This window comes from Leptinotarsa decemlineata, unplaced genomic scaffold (genome assembly GCF_025532065.1).
Source record: "Leptinotarsa decemlineata unplaced genomic scaffold, Ldec_3_MD MMD2_tig00000576_RagTag_RagTag, whole genome shotgun sequence".
Lineage (NCBI taxonomy): Eukaryota > Metazoa > Arthropoda > Insecta > Coleoptera > Chrysomelidae > Leptinotarsa > Leptinotarsa decemlineata.
The window spans coordinates 10009649-10022592 of record NW_027412551.1 but is presented as its reverse complement, the minus strand read 5'-3'; the positions used below and the strand labels follow the sequence as shown (position 1 = coordinate 10022592).

Here is a 12944-nt window from a genome sequence, read left to right as displayed (position 1 = left end):
TAGAGGTGATTCCGAATCGAATGAGCTATGGCTCATATTTTTAGGACCTTTATCTCTATTTTTCATGTTTTTGAACTTGTTGATTAGACTATAGGCGGTATGATCTGTCAAATATCTGCCGAAAACTACCCACTTGCCTCAGTTAGTTCAGTTACGTGTGTCTCCTCTAATAGAAAATTGTTTCGGATGTATTTCGCTCTTTCATCGACAAGACAACTTCAAAATCAGACGAGTTAACCCCTAAATACTCAGTACTAGGCACGTCTCACCAAGTCAGCGGTGGTCTGTGATTTCATCGACATCCATATTTAATATTTTCGGCATGGTAATTTCCTATATCTTTCGTCTCTTTTCTTGCAGTAGAACTCAACTTTCAGATATTTCTTGGTAACATTGGTTTCGTGATTTCAGGTCATCAATCATTCTAATAAATACGAATACCATTAGCAGTCAGTTTTTCGAATTGTTGAAACTCTCAAGTATATTGCCATCATATTTTTTAGTAATATTCGAAACGCAAACTGAAATAATTATTTGTACATAAATTATTCTTTGTGAAATGTTCAATGTGCTTTTGTTGGATATAGACATATTACTAAATGCTATTTATGGACGAACATGCCGGGTCGAATTGTGGTTATGGTGCTGCCTAACGCAAAAATAGGTATAGTTTTGATAAGTTTATTGATAATTCGTGAACTTTGTTTCGGATCTTTTTTAAAATATTCTAAACTATTATACCGAGTGACAACAAATCTATTCCAATTAAATTCAAATATACTTTTTTGTCTGAAGAATGAATTCTCATTGACAAATCCTTGTGCGAAATATAAATAACATAACATATAAATCACAAAAGTATCACAAAAGTAAAATCACTGAAAGTAAGTGATAACATGAACTGAAAAGAGACATGTAAATAATAATAACCTAAAACAAATGTTTAGGATATAAGAACATGGTCAATAAAATTAAATAAATCAGTTTAAACTAAATTGAATCAAATCAATAAAATACCGTAGATATTACAGTTACTCTTCTCAATTAAAATTATCATCGTAGAATTCTGCGTAGCTATAATAAGGTCTCACAGAAAGCAAGTTTTTCAACTCTTTCTTAAGAGCTCTAAGGTCATTTATGGTTCTCATAGCTTGAGGAAGGTAATTGAACATTTTGAGACCCTTGTAAATAATGGAATCTTTAAGTAGGGTCGAAGAAGGCAGCAGTAATTTAAAACTGAATCTTTGCCTGGTTTGATACATTGGCTCGTCCAAGTTGTTAAACAATACCCTATTTTTGAAGAGAACGCATCTATTTAGGTTTGTCCTAAACAGTACTACCCTTTACTTTCAGGATTATCCTCTCTAGAACACAGTTCAGTGGTTCAGTCTCAAATCAAATCGAATCTCTAATTTTTCATTTTGACAATTTCATATAAATGTTTTGCTTTCTTATATTTCAGTTGGTAAAATATTTATAGAACGAGGACCTGCAACAGTAGGACCTTTGACACTAATCCACCCTCGAGCTAGCGGAACTTGATATATTCTTTTGCCTAGTGTTAATTGTATGAGTAGAGCCTATTGAAGGAAATCGACTCTTATTTTGAAAAACGTAGACACAAGTTTCCATTATGTGCAAGCAAGGTAAAGTCAGTATGTCAGTATTTTTAATTTCCTGAAAAAATGTTTACAGTACTCTATGTAACTCATACCAGTGATACTTCTGATGATGTTTATTTGAAGGAAAGACCTGCGTTAATTGACCAGAAATTGACACCATAGCGCAACCTCGATTCCACTTCAGTTTTAGTTGATCTCAACTGAGAATATTGCTAAGATTCCCTAGCTTGAATGCTAAAAAATGCAATTTTGGTATGAGTCCATCGCAAGGTGTTTAAAAATTCTTGTTACTTTTCGACAATGGAACCTAATGATTAAACTCATCAGTATATAGTGAGTCAAGAATTTTTTTATAGTAACAATATTCAATAATCACTCAGTGTCACTATTTTCAGGTCTGAAGGCCGTTCAGTTTTGGAATTTCTCGATCATTTCAAATAACTACTGTTTAATCTGAGTCAAAAACAAGCGAGTAACTGTAAAACCACCAGTTCAAAGATGTCATTGTTTGTTCGTCTGAATTGTCCTAAAAAGGCAAGGATAAGCCTTTACTTTCAGGCTTGTCCTTTTTAGGATAGTTCGGTGATTCAGCCTAGCACTATTGATGAGACCTAGTGAATCGACACAGTGGAAGCTGCGATTGTTGTCGAAGCTTGACTTTGCAATTGGGGAGACTCGTTCATCTTTGATATTCGAGGATGGGTTCTCTGTCGATCCCATAGGTGGCATCTCCGAATGGATGGATGTCATCGCCTTCACTTCAAAGCTGTTACTTCAGTTGTAATTGGGTGTTCAGAGACCATCAATCCCCCACTCTTTAATGAGCTATTGGAGTTATTGACGAAGTGCCGGCTGGAAACGTCGGTTTATATTCCTTAAATTATAACCACGTCTATAAATTTCCCAGCATTGAAACTGGTGTATAACATTTATTAGAAGCTTGTATGAATTTTTATTGAAAACTTTGTCTCTTTCAGGAAGAAAACATGTAACGGAACTGAGTTGTACTTCTGATATATGATATCTATTGGGTGAGTATTAATTTTAAGTTATATTTGCATTTCATATTATTCCCAATTTCTTTCTTACAACACCTGCGAGTAAAATTCAGAGTAACACCAAGGCTCCTTTCTGAATTTTATGTAGTCCATTGAAAAGTTACTTTTAGGGTTGCGTCAGAAAACGCGATTTCATTTTTTTATGTGTAGGGGGACTAGTATGATCTGAAATTATACTTTGTGGGGCGCAACCCTTGTCCGCCGACCACCATTTTGGAAAAATGATTAAAAAGGGTAGCAACCCCACAACAAATTTTATAAAACATCATTTGTAGCAAATTGAATTCCCTACAACCTTGTTTTTTTACTTTTTATAGTGAAATTAAAAATAAAAAAATAATAAACAAAAGAAGTGATTTTTTTTTAAATTGGTAAAAGCATAAAACTTCTAAGCCTCTAGCACCCCCCGAACTTCTGAAATTGATTTTCTGCCGATGCAAAGGCAACTGTGGAAGTATGTGTGGTTGGCGGGAAAAAAGATGGTGGGAAAAAAGATTCGATAATAAATTATTAACAACATGGGAGTGTTGAGAAAATGATAAATTATTTATTAAAAATACACGTGATATACGTGATAAACCAACTCTCTCTGAGATATTTTTAAATTATTTTTCAAAACATAATTTTCAAAATAAAATCAACATTATAAGGAATTGGAAATCAAGAGCAATTGCCATTTTCAATTCTGAATTCCATAACAAAAATCTCCAATTAATTGAGAATTACCTAGTAAAAAATAATTTTCGTAGAGCCTTTATTAGAAAAATAATTAAAGAAAGAAGATCCTCCTCCCAAAATACAGGGGTGAAACCCAAATATTAAAAAAATCCATTTGTAGAAAATGTATCTGTTAAACTTGGAATGCTACTCAATGCCGAAGAAATAAAAGTGGCTTCTTCAAATGAAAATACAGTTGAAAAGCATTTTTCTCGAAACAAAAAACTAAAACACCATAGGAAATACAATCCAATATTGTATACAAATTGAACTGTGGAAGCTGTCATAAATGCTATGTTGGTCGAACCGGACGGTATCTTAAAACACGAGTTTCAGAACACATGAGAGACTCTGAGAAACTGAATATGGAAAATCCCACAGCTCTCGTTGAACATGAAAAAATATGGACACACTTTTGATTTTGATCATCCAACTATTTTAGATGTTCAACCATACTTATCAAAAAGACTTTTGAGCTAAATGATACATATCCTCAAATGCGATAGTGTTAACACTAGAAGAGATGTCGATGGCCTCAATACCGCATATTTTAATTTGATACGTAAAATACCTGAATAATTTACACTTTTTTCATTCTTTTTCTTCCTGCCATTGATTAAAAAACAGACACCACCTTATCAGAATCAGAGATAAATCCATTCGTTTGTTTCATATCGTTCTGTGTTGGTGTTGTCTCGAAAATTTGTTGTTTGCAATGTGTATTTTATTTTGATTTTTCAAATACGTATCTAATATGTCTGATGATTTTTAAAAGAGTATTTTAAAGAGAACTCATTATTACTTGTGAAATTGAAATAAGTTTTGTGGAAGGTATATTCATGAAAATTCATTGTTACGGAGCCCTGAAGAAGAATTTAATTACATTCGAAACGTCGGCAAGAATACAGTTGTTTTTTTAAGAATAAATTGATCCTGTTACCCAACCAACCCCCTTTTTCAGAATTATTATCATTTCAATTTCACAAATTCACAGTTTATTCAATCTCCATATGCAAATGTATGAATTTTCCTTATATTGAACAACAAAAAATGCTTTTTGATACGTGGGTACTACGTTCCACAAAAATATCTAATCTCATACCGAAATTACCGTAAACATTTTTTTTGTTAAAATGTTATCACCCTGTACCTCTAAATTTAGCACCTTCAGGTGCATTGTTATATGAATACACTACAATGTTAGAAGACGATTGGAAGTATCCCAGCTGATTAATGGAAAAACAGATTTTTTTTTAACAGTATAATGGGAGTATAATGAATCAACGTTTTACATCCATGTATGGGCATATACAGGGCTATTCAAATTCGTTTCTCTACATGGGAATCTCGTAAACGATAAGAGTGTCGGTAAATTGTGGTAAAGTTACGTATTTTAGAGACCTATGTAATATATTTTTGTTGTAGATATGTTTCAGATAATCATAAAAGGTTTTCTCATTCGAATTTTATTGTAGAAAACGCTCAGGCCAATAGAAATATGAAAAAATATGAATAGATACGTAAAAATGAAAAGAAAAACTCTCTAAAAACCTACGGTACATAGGGAGACGTGAAAGTTGCTATTGTGTTTTTATTCAACTTAGTCAACCAATTTACAGGGCCGTGATTTGAAAGGGAATAATTCACCCAATTATAATCAAATATTACCAAAACATTCTGAAATATAAAATAAAATTCAATTTCTCAGTTTCTAGGATCCAAAAACTACAACAAAAAATACAGGTCCGTATTTAAAAATTCAAAGATGGGGGTGGCCCAAGTCAGATGACGACCTATATAAAAAATTCATGAACACATCCTGATAGCCCACATCAAGAGTCAATAGCAAAATGTGAACAGATTTTCAATATATCTGCGAATAAAGAAGATATAGGCAAAAAATAATTTGGGATTTTTTGGTTTTTCCTGTATATCTCCAAAACCAGAAGAGCTATATTCGATTTTTTCACATCATTGAATAGGTCTCTAAAATACGCAACTTTGCCACAATTTAACCGGCACTCTATCTCTTATTGTTTACGAGATCCCCATCTACAGAAACGAATTTGAATAGCCCTGTACAATCAACAGAGATTGTTTAAATTTATAGGAATTATGTCAGTACCCGTAAAAACAACATCAGTAAAGGATAGAAAGAAAGACGGAGGTAGCACTAAGGTGCTAAGATGCTGTCTGTTCAAAAAATAAGGTGAATTTATTCATCAATTTCCATTTTGTTCACTTCAAAGTATTTTCACCAGACCACACTTGCAAAACGCTGTTCTTTCATGGGTCTCTTCAATTATGGGTCGCAGGGGACCAAATCAGGTGAATACGGTGGCTAAGGCATGATTACCGTGCTGTTTTTGGTCAAAAAATTACGACCAAGCAATGACGTGTGAGCAGGTCAAAATTCAGCAACTTTGGAAGGAACTCAGCATCCTCAGCAACTTCTCTTATAGTGATTTGACGATTTTTCATAACAATTTTTTTAGTTCCCCAACATTTTCATCGGTTGTTGATGTGCTGGAGCGTCCAGGGTGAGCGTCGTCATTCACATCTTCTCGACCTTCTGCGAGAAGCTTATACCACTTGTTAACATTTTCCTGACTCAGACTACAATCGCCGTATACCACTGTCAACAGTTCGAGTGTTTTTCAGCATGTGAGGCCTAAGAAGATAGCCAGACCGCACTCAGGCCGCGACGAATCGAAAAAAATATCGGACAGAAACTTATATTGACTCTATACTAAAGTGCTAAAACACTCAAAAATCGCAGATAAGTAGAATATCAGATCATCAGCTGCTTATGGAGGCCCAAGACCAAAAGTAGGAACGTCACTGGTACAGAACCAAATAATGAAGTGGGTCAGTAAGAAACCTAAAGAATACTGGGAAATTATACCTGAGAACACACAAAGGAAAACTTGCCCAATGAAAACTTCGTAGAAGAGAGTTGAAGAATTGGAAAACTGACTCAACTTAGAGTTGATAGTCCAGAGTAATGACTGAATACTGTCAATTTATAGAGCACCTGAACAAAAAAGGTAGAACCTAGCTGCAGGTTAGATACAGAGACAGATGGTTTTATATGGATATGAGGTATTGGGTCTCAATGCGTAAGAAACTCATGGACATGGATCAAAACTCAAGAAAAGTCCAGAAGAATATAAAAATCGTTCAACAAGAAACAAATTATATACAAATGGTTCTGATCCAATGAACAATTAATACTCTTGTTGCTAAAAGCTTGTAATCGTTACATAATTAGATCTACCAAAATCATTTCAGTATTGAATATTCTGAACAATCCAAATTATTTCTCAACTAAATTTCAAAACAGTTGATAAAGTGACTGCGGATCAATCTTTCATAAATTCGTTATAACATACCCTATTCGCATTTATTCACGTCCCCATCCCCAAAGTCCGCCCTGATAGAAGAGCAGTCATGTGATATTGTATATTGTCATCGAAACGCGCAGGGGATACATAAAACTTGTTTCCACTAATGACAAAAAGTTGGTCGCAAATGATCAAAAGCCGGTAGCACCCGGAAGCGGGTAAAAACTTTGTATCTGAATAATTTATTAACTGACGTGATGTTCACAGTGAAAAGTTTTCAACTTATAATTAGACAGGTTGCGGACATGGAAATATTTTTATCTTGTTTGTTGGCGACTTTGGTTTTTCTAATTAGATGAAGTCCAGTAGAAAAACTCGATTTCGAGACAAGGCATTATTACCTCGCCTTCTTGCAGCTTATTATTTTGTTTTTTTTTTATAGGAAATTTTGTTCAAAGGCTGATTATATTCCAGTATTGGTGATGGGCTTTTGCTCTCCACGGCTAATAAAACTAATGAGTTTAAGACTTTTATTCAATCATACAGCGTCCAACCTCTTTTCGTAATGCGAGCAGATTTTAGCCTTCACAACACTTGTACCATCCACATAAAAGAGCTTTTCCTTCACAGAGTAGGATTTCGAAAGGTTCAGTCTCTTGGGTAATGCCTCAAGGTGTTTTCTGTGAGTGACTGTACCAGGGTGGTCCCAAAAGTACCTGCCTGATCTAGAGATGGCGGTAGATGTTTGAAAAATATCACTGTATCAGAAAGCACACAAACTATAAAGCATATGTTTCAAGTTTGAAGACCCTGCGTCATTTAGTGTTCATTTTGTAGTCATCAATAGCGAACGGTTTCGGTGAATCTGTGAGAATGGAAAATTTGGTCATCGTTATGTGGTACAATACTTTCATTTGAAAGGCCTCAGCCCAACAAATATAAAAGCCGAATTGGTTTCTAATCTGGATGAGTCTCCTCTTTCGTTTACAACAGTAGAATATTGGGTAGCAGAGTTCAAACGAGGCCGTTTAAGCTGCCAAGACGAGCATCGCAGTGGTCGACCGAATGAGGTGATGAACCCGGAAATGGCGAAGAAAATATAAAAATCGGTACTGAATGATCGTCGACTAAAAGTGCGCGAGCTAGCAGACTCAGTAGGCACGTTTATCATCTGAAAATTTGGACATGAGAAAGCTGGGTGCAAGATGGGTGCCGCGTTTGCTCACACTCGAGCAAAAACAGTGTCGTGAAGATGTTTCAATAGTGTTTAGCGAAGATTCACAGCACCAAAGCAGAATTCTTGCGTCGTTTCATAATCGTGGATGAAACATGGATCTTATCACTTTAAACCCGAGATAAAAGAACAATCAAAACAGTGGACTCAAAACGTAGAACCGGCTCCAAAGAAGGTGAAGACGGTTTAATCAGCAGACAAGTTCAATGCATCGATTTTTCGAGATGCCACTGACTATCTTAGAAAACAGTTTTGTTTCATCATCAAGACAATGCACCAGCTCACAAACCCATTATCATGGTGACCAAAATTAACGAATTAAAGTTTTAATTACTACCTCATGCACCCTATCCGCCAGATTTAGCTCCCTCGAATTATTTTCTGTTCCTAAACTTGAAAAAATAGCTCAGTGGTCAAAGATTTTCCAACGTTGAAAAAGTGATGTCGGCAGTTAATGGCAATTTTGAGAAGCAAAACAGTTCTTATTATAAAAACGGTATCAAATTTATTGAACGTCGCTGAGAATAGTGTATAGTTTTGCAATGCAGAATTTTTGTGTTTTCTTTGTTAGGCCACTTTGTTGGACCACCTCGACAACCTCTTTCCAGGTTCTTCCTACACAGTCGCAGAGAAATGTTCTTTGAGCTGAGCAACCGAACTACTCCTCGCGGAATACCATCTACAAGTGGTATTGCATTAGAGTACAAAAATGTTTCAGCATAAAAGAAACGTTTCTCTCAGTATTTGAATCGCTTATTTTTGAAAGGCCTCATGTCACATTTTTTTCGAAATCGACTTTTTTGAAAAAAACAAGTCTTCAGATCTAAACACATCGTTTATTTATTATTAGCCTCATGTCTCCTAACTAATACCGTAGATATAACAAGTTGAAGATTCTACTTATTTATGAAGGGCCTCTTGTCTGTGACTTGAGGCCCTTCATAACTAAACAGATCAATCACACTTGATCAAACCTACTGCGCAACACCTCAAATCAGCTGGTTTATTATTTGTTTTCCATCATTGCCGACGTCAATCCCAACAACAACATTCAGTGTTTTGGTAGGTAAATCAGAGAAAGATTAAATTGTTTTCATTAAACTTATTCCGAGACCGGTCTTATCTTTTATTCACATTTACTAGAGAAAATAATTTCAAATAATGTCATCTAGTGAAGAAAGTGTTTCAGAAGATGTGTCAGTTACCAGAAAACGAAAAGGTGTCAGGAATCCTGAAAGTTACAAAGTTAATAGAATTAAATTGGCTAGACTTCATGGAAAATCATACACAAATTACAAAGGAGACACTGTGGAAAAATCCTCAACAGGTGATCCATGCTCGTAAGTGCCTTTTTATCTTCATACTTTCCATTTGTCTGCTTGCTTTTCAACAAAGAAGCTTAAATTTGTAAACATAAATGTTTAATTACGATCGTTATGAGCATTACATAGCTAGTTACTCATTGTTCTCACATTTGAGCTCTATTTTATTTTATTATTATATTCTATTTTTATTTTATTTATTATTATTATTATTTTTTTTTTCAGGTGTAAAATGAAATGTTTTGACAAATTCACTGAAAACGAACTAAGATCAATTCTTGACAGAAATTCAAATTTCCAAACCAAAAATGAACAAGATTTGCACTTGCAGTCTCTCATTGATGTATACTCAGTTCGGAAAAGGAGATCTAGGTTTAAGTCACCTACACCAACTGATGGTGGTCAAGCCAATGAAGAAAGCTCTAGACCTAGTCATTCTGTTCAACATACAAGGTCCTACAAGTTTCATGTTATGGTCGGGGAAGAGAGGAAACAGGTTTGCAAGCAAGCTTTCTTGAGTATTAATGCTGTTGGTGAAAAGAGAATAAGGAGACTTCAAGGAAATGCTTCTAGGGGTGAAAATCCTGTTGATCGGAGGGGACAACAAACAAACCGTAAGACTTTTCCCTTGGAATTTGTAGAGACTGTCAAGGATCACATCAGATCATTCCCTCTGAAAGTAAGCCACTATGCCTCTAAAGAAATAAAATATCTAGATGCAAGACTTGACATTAAAAAAATGCACACAATGTTCCTGGAGGCAAACCCAGGATCTGAGGTAAAATACAGCTTTTATTACAAAGTGTACAAAGAACACTTCAATTATCGCTTTGGAAGACCTCAAATTGATACGTGTTGCGAATGTGAACGGCTGAATAACAGAATAAAAAATCCTCAACTAAATGAAACAGCAAGAAGAGTAGCACAAGCACAGATGGAAGTACACAAAAGAAGGTCAAACAAATTTTACAAGTCCATTCGTGACGTAACTGAGTATTGCAAGCTTCATGATAATGCAATGATTTTGTGCTTCGATTATATGCAAAATGTATCTTTACCGAACATTCCTGTTCAAGAAACCTATTATCTTAGGCAGTTATCAGTTTTTCCATTTGGGGTACATGATAATAAGAATGACAAAGCTACCTTCTACCTGTACCATGAAGGTATTGCTCAAAAAGGAGCCAACGAGGTATGTTCATTTTTAATGAAATATATCAATGACAACATACCTCCTCATGTTGATGAGCTGTACCTCTACAGTGACAACTGCACAGGACAGAACAAAAACCACACGATGATTCGATTTCTAATGAGCTTGACAGGTCGATTCAAAAAAGTTTTGTTCAGATTACCTATCAGAGGACATTCATATCTCCCATGTGACAGGAACTTTGGGTTGATAAAGAAGAAAATGAATAAAATTGATCGATATTATTCCACTAAAGAAGTCATGGAAATCTTTTTGACAGCTACACAACAAGGAAAGTTCTATGTGGATCTGATTGGGACCCAAGACATTGTTGATTTCGCAAAATGGTGGCCGCTGGTTTACAAGAAGACTACCAGTTCAGAGGAAACCAAAGTTCAAAAAAGAGGAAAAAAAGAATTCTTTCAAGTCTCAGCTTATCACCAATTCAAGTTTGAGAGTTTACAGGTGGGAGTAGTTGTAACAAACGAGTACATTGATGGGTTGAACGAAAAAACCTTCAAGTTAAAAACCTTCCCAAATGAAATAGCTCAAATTCCAACAACGAAGGCTTACACTGGAAAAAGACCAATAAAAGGAGAGAAGATTGAAGACTTGAAGAAATTGATGCAGTATGTCCCAGAAGAGCATAAAGACTTTTATTCAGGACTCCTTCAATGGCCCACAAAATAGAAGTCAGTCAAAGTTCTGTGGGGAAGTTGATTTTTTTTTTTAATAATTAAATTGTTTTGAAAGAATAACAACCAGTGAGTTTCTATTTTTTTTAAATATTGTTACTAAATAAAAATAAAAAAGAGATTTTGTCTTTTTATTTCAGTTAATCTAATACAAATCTACCAACAATGTTCACTTATTTATGAAAGGCCTCATGTCAAGTGATTTCAAAGGCCTGTAAAAAGGTAATGGTACAAAATATGATGACAAACTTTACACCAGGAAATGCCTTTTTATCATAGGTATCATATAAAGTAATTAGAAAAAAATGAAAAAAATACTTTAAAAAGTTATGCGGTTTTTTCGTTTCCTGAAATGTTTACTTTTCGTGACATGAGGCCTTTCAAAAATAAGCGATTCATTTATTCCGATTCTCTTGTTAGTTGCCATGCCCACCAAGATGTCTTAAGTGTTCTCTGCTACTTGTTTCAAGAATGAATTCAAAAAGGCAGCAAGAACCATGTGTAACTTTGCTATCTTCTTGATGACCACGTGAAATCAAAGGAGAGCAAATAAAAAACGTCCTAAGCACAATTTTTTCACAGTCATTGACTCTTCAAAAATACCTATTATATGATTCATCTGAGTGTAGATTATTTTTATCTGATGGTTGAAAGCTGCAACTTTTACTACCCTAATGATCTTGTCTCTATAAGCACAAACATTTTTTAATTTCTCCAACTGCTACAAACTACTAGACACATTTCTTATCATGGAACAGTTCTTTGAAAGACCCTACAGTCCTTCTCCTTTCCACTCTGATCTCCAATGATGTTCAGGAACAGCTTTCTCTTTGAAAGGCTCTATAGTCCTTCTCCCTTCCGCTTCGATCTCCAGTGCCGTCCTGGAGACCCCCCAGATAAGAAAAATCTCTCGAAGACTTTCCCGAGCAGTATCACTCTTGTAGTTGCCAGCCGGGATCTACCTACCAGTATGCCGCAACTGCCATGACCTGTTGCGCCAAGACGCTCGGATGAACGAGCATTTGGACCGCCAAGATGACCTACCAAATGACTTCAACGCAAAAAGCGGTCCAGCGTCCCCTGTCACAAGGCACTAAACCGCATAAGTGTGTTACCAGTTTCAGACCTTTATGAGAGCATAAACTCCACGGTAGGCAAGGAAGCCCATTCAAGACTTAAATAACAACGATGATGACGAAGCAATGGCTGTAAGAGAGTCCTAACCTGTTCTTCTCCCCATCATCCTCGCTTCAAAATTTGATATTTTTTTTAATGTTTTGTTAGTCAGAGAACAGATTTGGGCGATATTGAATTTTATATAATTTTTCTAGGTTTTCTAATTGTTTTAGACCCGTGTCCCTATTATGGTATGAATATTAGGTATGAAAAACTTTTCATTCCACCATGAAAAAAATATGTAAACAACTTTGCGTCTTTCAAGTTCATATCCTGCAATTATATTAGTTTGTTCGTTCTTATGAGTCTACTTAAAACTTTATCTCGGTGAATACTCATTCAATTCAATCGTAATAGGCTCTATTTGAATCACTGCACCAACGTAACACAAGTCGATTAATTCCGTCAGCATAAAATGTTGTGCTCGGGATTCGATGAAGTCAACGAAGGCCATTTTTCCTGGTCCTGATTAGCGAAGGTTCTACTGGTGAGAAAGTTATCAAAGTGCTTGAAAATATGGTAGTCTGTTGGCGAGAGGCCTGGCAGGCATGGTGGGTGAGGCAGCACTTAGACGCTCAATTCAT

General features: G+C 35.4%; 1 protein-coding gene across 2 annotated transcripts in view; it reads left to right on the top strand.

Moving 5' to 3' along the window:
* Positions 1–12944, top strand: part of kek5 (leucine-rich repeat, immunoglobulin-like domain-containing kekkon 5 protein) — a 233473-nt gene that overhangs the window by 162894 nt on the left and 57635 nt on the right. For both annotated transcript variants that reach the window (XM_023169091.2, XM_074174421.1), the window contains one exon: positions 2600–2653. The gene's annotated coding sequence lies outside the window, so the exon portion shown is untranslated. The remainder of the gene's footprint in view (positions 1–2599; positions 2654–12944) is intronic.